The sequence below is a fragment of the Cherax quadricarinatus genome, chromosome 45 (assembly GCF_038502225.1).
Source record: "Cherax quadricarinatus isolate ZL_2023a chromosome 45, ASM3850222v1, whole genome shotgun sequence".
NCBI lineage: Eukaryota > Metazoa > Arthropoda > Malacostraca > Decapoda > Parastacidae > Cherax > Cherax quadricarinatus.
The window spans coordinates 27,556,333-27,566,572 of NC_091336.1; the positions used below are offsets into that span (position 1 = coordinate 27,556,333).

General features: G+C 46.5%; 1 long non-coding RNA gene across 4 annotated transcripts in view; it reads left to right on the forward strand.

Moving 5' to 3' along the window:
* The first annotated feature begins 3,497 nt into the window (after positions 1-3,497).
* LOC138854009 (uncharacterized) overlaps positions 3,498-10,240 on the forward strand; it is a 62,903-nt gene continuing 56,160 nt past the window's right edge. For 3 of the 4 annotated variants that reach the window (XR_011393188.1, XR_011393187.1, XR_011393185.1), the window contains exon 1: positions 3,524-3,611. This is a non-coding gene — a long non-coding RNA (uncharacterized lncRNA). Of the gene's footprint in view, positions 3,612-10,240 lie in introns of all 4 variants that reach the window. The other variant, XR_011393186.1, reaches the window with a different exon arrangement.

Sequence of the window (10,240 nt, forward strand, 5' to 3'; positions counted from 1 at the left end):
GACAAGTGTGACCATGGCGTAATAGCGCACAAAATGCGTGCTAAAGGAATAACAGGAAAAGTCGGTCGATGGATCTATAATTTCCTCACTAACAGAACACAGAGAGTAGTCGTCAACAGAGTAAAGTCCGAGGCAGCTACGGTGAAAAGCTCTGTTCCACAAGGCACAGTACTCGCTCCCATCTTGTTCCTCATCCTCATATCCGACATAGACAAGGATGTTAGCCACAGCACCGTGTCTTCCTTTGCAGATGACACCCGAATCTGCATGACAGTGTCTTCCATTGCAGACACTGCAAGGCTCCAGGCGGACATCAACCAAATCTTTCAGTGGGCTGCAGAAAACAATATGAAGTTCAACGATGAGAAATTTCAATTACTCAGATATGGTAAACACGAGGAAATTAAATCTTCATCAGAGTACAAAACAAATTCTGGCCAAAAAATAGAGCGAAACACCAACGTCAAAGACCTGGGAGTGATCATGTCGGAGGATCTCACCTTCAAGGACCATAACATTGTATCAATCGCATCTGCTAGAAAAATGACAGGATGGATAATGAGAACCTTCAAAACTAGGGAGGCCAAGCCCATGATGACACTCTTCAGGTCACTTGTTCTATCTAGGCTGGAATATTGCTGCACACTAACAGCACCTTTCAAGGCAGGTGAAATTGCTGACCTAGAAAATGTACAGAGAACCTTCACGGCGCTCATAACGGAGATAAAACACCTCAATTACTGGGAGCGCTTGAGGTTCCTAAACCTGTATTCCCTAGAACGCTGGAGGGAGAGATACATGAATATATACACCTGGAAAATCCTAGAGGGACTAGTACCAAACTTGCACACGAAAATCACTCACTACGAAAGCAAAAGACTTGGCAGACGATGCACCATCCCCCAATGAAAAGCAGGGGTGTCACTAGCACGTTAAGAGACCATACAATAAGTGTCAGGGGCCCGAGACTGTTCAACTGCCTCCCAGCATACATAAGGGGGATTACCAACAGACCCCTGGCAGTCTTCAAGCTGGCACTCGACAAGCACTTAAAGTCGGTTCCTGACCAGCCGGGCTGTGGCTCGTACGTTGGTTTGCGTGCAGCCAGCAGCAACAGCCTAGTTGATCAGGCTCTGATCCACCAGGAGGCCTGGTCACAGACCGGGCCGCGGGGGCGTTGACCCCCGGAACTCTCTCCAGGTAAACTCCAGGTAAACTCCAGGTAGTCTCCCCTATCTCTACTTGCTCTACCTCACCTGTCTCTGAAGTCATGGTATCGGCATCTTCCTTGTCCGCTGAAACACTTGATGCTATCATCACCTATATTGCGGAGACGAAACCCTCAATGGACACCTGTGCACCTCCTTATTTTTCACAACCCTCGCAGCAATCTTTTCCTTCACAGCATTCTGATTCCTCCTTGCGTACACACTTTCCGTTGCCTCCACACATTAACTTCACTGACCCTACTAGCCTGTAGATTTTATCGCTTCTCATTGTTTGCATACCTGTCTTCGTGAATAATGGCTTATTTACAATGAAATATTCGTGGCCTCAGGGGTAATCGGGGAGAGCTCTAGGTGTTGCTCTCCCAGTTTTCCCCAGTATGTGTTGGGTTACAAGAGCCTAAGGCTCGTTCAGCAGTTACGTCCCGTTTCAGGCTATGTGCTGTTGTATTCTTTTGATCCCTTTCCTTAATGAGAATGCGCTTCTTGTGTGAGTTAGTATACCATTGCAACAGGTCTATGTTCGTTCTCAGCTGCATTATACCGCAGCCCGTATTTATTTGCACAGATGGTATACAGTTTGCTTTCTATATATTTCCCCTTCCTGTGCATTCTGTATCTCGGATGTTGTGTTTTGATCTCTTCTCTGTCGCCGCCCATCTTGTTAGGTGATTTTAATGCTCATCATCTTTGGGGAGGGTCCCACTGTGATTCTCGTGGTGATCAGTTGGAAACTCTTCTCACTTCTCGTCCTCTTCATGTTTTAAATATGGGTGCTCCCACCTATTTTGACTCTTGCACTCAGTCTCATGCATTGATCTTTCTATCTGTTCCTCGTCAAATGCCCTTGATTACACTTGGTCTGTTCTCCAGATTTCCACGAGTGATCAATTTCCTATTATTCTTACTTCTACTACGTATTCCTGACCGCCTCGTAGCCCCCATTGGCAATTTGGACGAGCGAACTGGGACTTATACGCTCATCTTACTGCTTTATGTGAGGACCCTTCATCTTCTATTGATGAGCTGGTGCTCCAGTTTTCGACCTTAGTTTTGCTTGCAGCGTCACATTCTATTCCTCAAACCTCAGGCAGGCATTCTCAGACGTGCGTGCCTTGGTGGTCTCCTGCGTGTGCCCGTGCAATGCTTTTGAAACGTGCTGCGTGGGGCCGTTATCGATATAATAGGACCGCAGATCGTCTTTAGGATTTTAAGCGGGCAAGGGCAGTCACTCGCTGCGTCATACGCGACACTAATTAGCACACTTGTTGACAGGACTACGTTTCTATTGTTACCTTGACTTCCACTATGTATGCGGTTTGGAAAAAGGTACAGAAATTGTGTGGCAAGTATGCTCCAGACCCGCCTCCCGTTTTGCGGGTTGCTGGTCTTAGTGTTGCGGAACCTCTTGAGGTTGCCATGGAAATCTGTAACTATCTTGTCCGTATCTCCCAAGGGCTTCATCTGTCCCTCGTTTATCGCTTCTAAGTCTGCCGGGGAGATGGCTCAGAACTTTCCATGGTAACCCATTGATTATTATTACAATTAAAAGTCAGTGGTAAACTCACAAGGGTCATACTGAGCTGTCTGGAAACCCAAGCAGTTTCTCTAAACTGTTTTTATCTGTACTTATCTTACTCATTATTTAAGTCTCCTCGTGAATGTAATACTAACCCATAGGCCAGAAGGAACAGCCCTAAATAGGCCTATTCTTACTGGATTAACTTCCCCCCATAATTATAATACTGTATATGATGAAAAATGAGTATGACTTATAGGCCAGTACGGTTTTAGCACGTCCCTGAATGTTAAGATAATCTGCCCTTCATGTAGAGTACTAGTGGTACAATAATCTGCCCCTCATGTAGAGTACTGGCGGTACAATAATCAGCCCTTCATGTAGAGTACTACTGGTACAATACTCTGCCCCTCATGTAGAGTACTAGTGGTACAATTATCTGCCCTTCATGTTGACTACTAGTGGTAAAATAGTAGAGTTCAGCACCTCCGGTGGTGAGAGTGGCGACCTCGAGAGAGGCTCCTTGAAGGTGGTGGTGAGGGGCTCTTGATCCAAGGAATGTGATCTATGCCACCTGGGAGTGAACTTATCATCCCAGGTGGTGCATGACCCACACGGGTTGAGCGCTCCACCATGGGTAGTATTGATAGTGATGGTGTAGTAGTGCCATCTAGTGGTGATAGTCAGAGTTAGTCAGGTTAAGTTGTCAGTCATGGTGTTATAGTGAAGGTCAGGACAGTCACCAATCTCAAGGTCACTTAAGGGCAGTTAACCTTCAGTGATCATACAGGAAAGAGGTGTTGCACCTCTTCCTGCCACCCCTCCGGCTTTACCGCTTCCCCATCCTCTTAATACAGGTAAATAACGTAAGTATTGTCTAATGACGTATTTGTAAGTACAACAGCAGAGTTGAGTTGCAACTCCTGGTCCCCGGCACTAGTTTGCTCACTAAATTGTTAATATTTCAATAGGCCTAATTAAATTTTCTTTGGGGGCTAATGTCTTGGAAAAGGGGGAGGGGTCATTGACTTCAGTGGAGGGGTTTTGATGCGAAGAACTGTACCTACTTCCCTTCCTCTGATCGAACAATAACTCCCAAACCAGGCGTTACATAACCCATAATGATGTATGTTCATTCGCTGCCTGACCACAGTAGAGTGCGGTTGTGCTCTGCACCCCTCTGCTGTTTGTAGGCGAGCTTCCTTGTCAGTTACCTGGCTGCAGTGGTGTGAGGTGGTGCTGTCACGCCTCTGCTAACAATATAGGTGCACTGTGATTGTCAAGATGGCGGTTAGTCTGAGACGCCGGATAAACACTGTAGGCATAGAGCTACTTAGAGGAACGATAACGCCTAGTTCTGTGCAAGTCTTATTGCCAAAGATCATCTGGGAGACATATGGCATACAAGATAGTGACTTGTATGGAGTAGCATTAAATGGAGGCCAAAGAATTTTCGTCAAACTGCTATCGGCAACGGTTTATGAATCGTTAGTCACCAGGTTTCAGGACGTAAGTCTTAGCGTCACACCGGCTGTCAGTGTAAGAATGATGGATGTTTCACGGCATTATACGTGGATCAAGTTACGCAATGTTCCCTTTGAGGCGGACGAGGCGGATATCAGGAAAGTTTTTGAGACGTATGGGACGGTGTATTATGCTCAACATGGTACGTGGGCGGCAGGCGCCTATGCTGGTTTTCCAGGGGGTTCTTTCAACCTCAAAATGACTTTGAGGCACCCAATACCGTCCTATGTGTACCTACAAGAATTCAGGATGCAGGTAATGGTAATGTGCCCAGGACAACGACGTACGTGCCGCCTATGTGGTGTGTATGATCACATAGCGGCGACCTGTGACAAGCAAAGACGTATGCCTGGACCTGTGGTGGACGTCGCAGCCCCTGCTTCAAAGGTGGCAGGTGAGGAACTAACATCGGACGGAGGGCGTGGTGTTTTGTGGAGCGAGATAGTGGATCGGGCACACAGGACTGGCGGTGAGTTGGAGTCCCGCCCCCAGCTGCCTGATCAGGTGTCGTCTCCTGTGGATAAGGAGCAGCAGCAATTACAGGAGAAGGTTCTTGAGATTGAGGAGGAATTGGTCGAGGTGTTGAAGACTTTGTCACCGCCTGAGAGGGACGTTACACCTGAGCGTGGTGTCATCGGAGAGTCGTCACTCCCAGAAAGTCGGAGACATGATATTTTGGGACGTGATGGTGGTTTGGAGTCCTCCGTTGAATCATTAAACCATTCTCAGGTGGAGGTGGAGGTTCATCGAGAGGCAACATCTGACAAAGACATGTGTAACATGATTGTCACGAGAAAGAGGGCGGCTGCATCAGATTCTGATGACGTCCTAACTCCTGCACAAAGGCCTGGGAAACAAGACTGAGATGAAGTGTGAAGGTAGTGGTGTAGGTGGTGGTAGCAAAGATAGGAGGCACCGGAAGAAGGGGGGGGGGAAAGAGAGCACTCTGAAGGTGTCGAACTTAAATTCAAGCTCTGGAGTTGTAAAGAGTGATGAGAGGAAGCAGGGGTGGAAACTTTAATAGGCCTTAGGTGTATGTCTGTAAATGTTAATGGGTTATGTAGCGGTATGAAGAGAGATTGGTTTCGTAATTTCCTGAATAAATCTAGAGTGGATGTTGTGTTCCTGCAGGAGCACAATTGTAAAGAGGGTAGGATGTTGGAGGTGGCAGGATTTTGAGTAGTTACCCTGCCATCTCCCCGTCTAAAAGGAGGTGTGGGAATCGGGGCCAGATTAAGAAGTCTCCGGGCCCTAGGCTATTCAGATTGGCAGGGCCCCTTTGAGTTACGGGTAAGCGAAGCGACCGCTTCCAGCTTGGGGGTGGGGGGGGTCAGTGTGAGCCTGTTTAAGGTCTAATTAAATACATTCTGGCTATTTAGATTAAATTTAATAGGGAAAGTACATCAAGACAACCAAAACCATTTACCCAAAACCATTTATCTGTTATTCAAATGATAAAGACTTAAAGACAGGACAAAGTGCTTTTAAAACCTACAAACTGAAGTCAGTTTGCGTTTTTAGGTTTTTCTTTATAGTATTTTTACCAAAAATGCATCTTTACTGGTCCATGCGTCTTTACTGGTCAAGTAACCCTATCAGGTACCTCCCTTAACATTTAGAGGCGAAAACAAACATTTATCCATACACATCAATGTCTATCAACAACACTTCAGTTAATTTGCCACAGTACAAGTCTAGATAAAGTGTAATTACTACAGAAAATTGGAGAGGAATCTCCCATACTCACCCATTAGTGGGAAAACACAGCTGTTCTGATGTAAACAAAGGCGTGTTGAGTGTTGCCATCTATGGTTAGGTTTATTTATTTTTATTTTATTTTATTTCATTATTTATTTTTGTTTTGATTAATTTTTAAAAATAAATTTTACTCTCCAAACACTTGAACTTTTTAGGTAGGGACCCCTTTGCACTTGCACCATGTGTGCAGTCTTGGATGAGCCCCTGAACCCCTTGGACCGCGGGGCCCCCAAATGCGTGGGGCCCTAGGCAAATGCCTAGTTTGCCTATGCGGTAATCCGGCCCTGGTGGGAATTTTAATAAGGGAGACGAGCCCGTTTGTTTTGCAGAGAAGCGAGGGAGGAGGGGGAGGGAGGGTGTTGCGTTTGGACGGGTGGTGAATGGGTAAGCATGTGTCTTTTGTGAGTGTGTATGTGCCGGCAGAAAATAACATACAGGTAAAGAATGATTTTGTGTGTGAGGATCTTGTGTTTTTCTTAAGTGCACTACCAGAGGTGGCAACAGTTGGTGGGGACTGGAATAGTGTAATCAGAGTGGCTGATGTGGACCCAAAAGGGGCTGGATATATGTCTGTGGCTCTTAGGGATTTATTAAGGGATGTTAGGTTACATGATGCCTTTGGGGGGGCGGTGTGGGAGACTGAATATATGTTTGTTAGGGGTGGATACGCTGCGAGACTAGATAGTGCACCTTTCTCAGGGAGTGGATGTGAAATCTTTCAGTACTGTTGAGGCTACAATGTCAGATCATAGGGCAGTGGTGGAGGAGGTTGGGTGGGGGATGCTCGCGGACATATATAGGAGTTATTGGAAATTAAATGTAAGTGTGTTAGACGATGAGGAAGGGTTGGAGGGGTTTTCAGTCCTATGGAGGGAGCTTAGTGTGGAAGAACAGGGAGTGGATGACATTGTGACATGGTGGGATAGTGTTGCAAAGGAAAGGATTAGAAAATTTATGTGAGAGAAGGAAAACGTATTAATAATTTAAAATATGGACTGGCTAACTATTTAGAGGATAGGTTAAGAGGTTGCTATGGGCGGAGGGTGGGTGGGAATAATTTTCCTATGGATGAAATAGCTGAAATAAAGGGGAGGTTGAGGGTGTTGCAAAATGAAAGGTTTCAAGCTGTAAGGGTGCAGGCAGGGGTGGAAGAAGTGATTTGGGGTAACAAGCCATCAGCGTGTGTTCTGCGGCAACAAAAGCAAAGGCAGGCAGTGACAGCTATCCCATGTTTAGGGGTAATGGAGATGGTAGGGAATTATAGAGCAGGGAAGGAGATACGAACCACGAAGGGGATGTGTGCATATGCGGAGGCTTGGTAAGAGAATTACTGGAACAGTGGGGATGGGGAGGTGACGTGGCATTAGACAAGGTGTGTACGTATGTGACATGTAATTTAGGAAATACTGATAGAAAGGCTTTAGGTGGGACTATTGCGGCAGAGGAAATAGAGAATGCGTTAAGGGGAATGAGGAAGGGGAAAGCTCCGGGTATTGACGATCTCCCAGTAGAATTTTATTTACAACATTGGACGTTAATAAAGGGATTTATAGTTAGGTTATTTAATCATATGAAGGAGGAGGGCAAGTTGGGGGAGAAGCAGGTAACAGCAGTTGTAGTATTGGTCCTGAAGGGCAAGGGGCAGCCCACCTTTCGGGAGTACCGAGCCATATCGCTGATGTGTGCAGACTATAAGGTTTTTGCCAAAAATTTAGGTAATAGGTTCAAATGTGTTGTGGGGGGGGTGGTGTCAAAATCTCAGTTTGGGTTGCCAGGAAGGTCAATGATTGAAGGACATGGGATACTGAGAAGTTTCGTGGAAGCTAAGGGTGGGGGTAGAGGGGCGGCTTTGTTGGCTCTAGATTGGCAGGGAGCATATGATAGTGGAAACGGGAGCTTTCCAGGTTATACTTAGGAGACAGGGTTTTGGGGAGGAAATAGTCGAGTGGGTAAATACGTTGTACAAGGGGGCGAAAATGAGGTTACAGATTAATGGGTGTATGGGGAGGGAAATTGCAATGGGTAGAGGCCTTAGACAGGGATGCCCCATGTCCCAAATATTGTTTGCGTGTTTTCAGGACCCCTTTTATAGAATGGTTGACCGTAGCTTATGTACTCGGTCGATGGATCTATAATTTCCTCACTAACAGAACACAGAGAGTAGTCGTCAACAGAGTAAAGTCCGAGGCAGCTACGGTGAAAAGCTCTGTTCCACAAGGCACAGTACTCACTCCCATCTTGTTCCTCATCCTCATATCCGACATAGACAAGGATGTCAGCCACAGCACCGTGTCTTCCTTTGCAGATGACACCCGAATCTGCATGACAGTGTCTTCCATTGCAGACACTGCAAAGCTCCAGGCGGACATCAACCAAATCTTTCAGTGGGCTGCAGAAAACAATATGAAGTTCAACGATGAGAAATTTCAATTACTCAGATATGGTAAACATGAGGAAATTAAATCTTCATCAGAGTACAAAACAAATTCTGGCCACAAAATAGAGCGAAACACCAACGTCAAAGACCTGGGAGTGTTCATGTTGGAGGATCTCACCTTCAAGGACCATAACATTGTATCAATCGCATCTGCTAGAAAAATGACAGGATGGATAATGAGAACCTTCAAAACTAGGGAGGCCAAGCCCATGATGACACTCTTCAGGTCACTTGTTCTATCTAGGCTGGAATATTGCTGCACACTAACAGCACCTTTCAAGGCAGGTGAAATTGCTGACCTAGAAAATATACAGAGAACTTTCATGGCACACATAACGGAGATAAAACACCTCAATTACTGGGAGCGCTTGAGGTTCCTAAACCTGTATTCCCTGGAACGCAGGAGAGAGAGATACATGATTATATACACCTGGAAATTCCTAGAGGGACTAGCACCGAACTTGCACACGAAAATCACTCACTACGAAAGCAAAAGACTTGGCAGACGATGCACCATCCCCCCAATGAAAAGCAGGGGTGTCACTAGCACGTTAAGAGACCATACAATAAGTGTCAGGGGCCCGAGACTGTTCAACTGCCTCCCAGCACACATAAGGGGGATTACCAACAGACCCCTGGCAGTCTTCAAGCTGGCACTGGACAAGCACCTAAAGTCGGTTCCTGATCAGCCGGGCTGTGGGTCGTACGTTGGTTTGCGTGCAGCCAGCAGCAACAGCCTAGTTGATCAGGCTCTGATCCACCAGGAGGCCTGGTCACAGACCGGGCCGCGGGGGCGTTGACCCCCGGAACTCTCTCCAGGTAAACTCCAGGTACTCCAGGTGAGGGAAGTGTGGGGGGTGGGAGGGCCTGGCCGGGTTTAATTGGATATGTTGACGACACCACGGTTCTCATTCGTGAAGGGATGTCAATGGGAGTGTTGGACGAGGTTGTGCAATTATTTGGAAGTGCCACGGGTATGCAGGTAAATAGTGCAAAGTCAAGGTGCATGGGATTGGGTTCTTGGGTGGGGGGTGTGGGGGGGGAGATGTAATGTTGTTAAAGAATGGGCGGTGTCTTTAAAGATTTGTGGTATTATTTATAAGGATAACATGGTTGCGGCGCGGGAGGAAAACTCGGATAGGTTATTGGAAAGGATCGTGGGGCGTCTACGTGTTCTGAGACCCCAGCACCTAACTCTTATACAGCGAGTGATAGTCGTAAACATTTTATTGTATAGTAAGGTTTGGCATGTTGCAGCTGTGTTCCCAATTACAGGGACAGCGATTGCAGGGATTCTAAGATGGGTGTACAAATTTTTGTGGGGTTCACGTTGTGATCGGTTAAGAAGGGAAGTTGTAATGTTACCTGTAAGTCAGGGTGGGTTGGGGTTGATGGATTTGAGGCGGAGGGCTAAATGTGTGTGTATTAAATGGGAAGTGTTGCATGAGGGTGTGAACGCGGGGCAGTTGGAAAGGATACACGACAGGCTGGGTATGTGGTATCGAGGAATGGAGTTGAGGGAATGCAAAATCGTTTTGAGGGCTGTGATGTTGGTTAGGGAACTGAGAAAGGTTCGTATAAGGGCTAGGTAGGTGCGTTGTCCCAGTTGAGGGTTTGTTCCCCATGTATGCGTGGAAGAGTATTTGGTTTAGATTTAGTAAAATGAAGTTAAACCCTCGGGCGCGTGAGGTGATGTTTCGTTTTCTGCATGGGATCCTTCCATCTGGTGAGATACTACGAAACAGACAGGTAGTAGAGGGTGGGAGGTGTGGTATC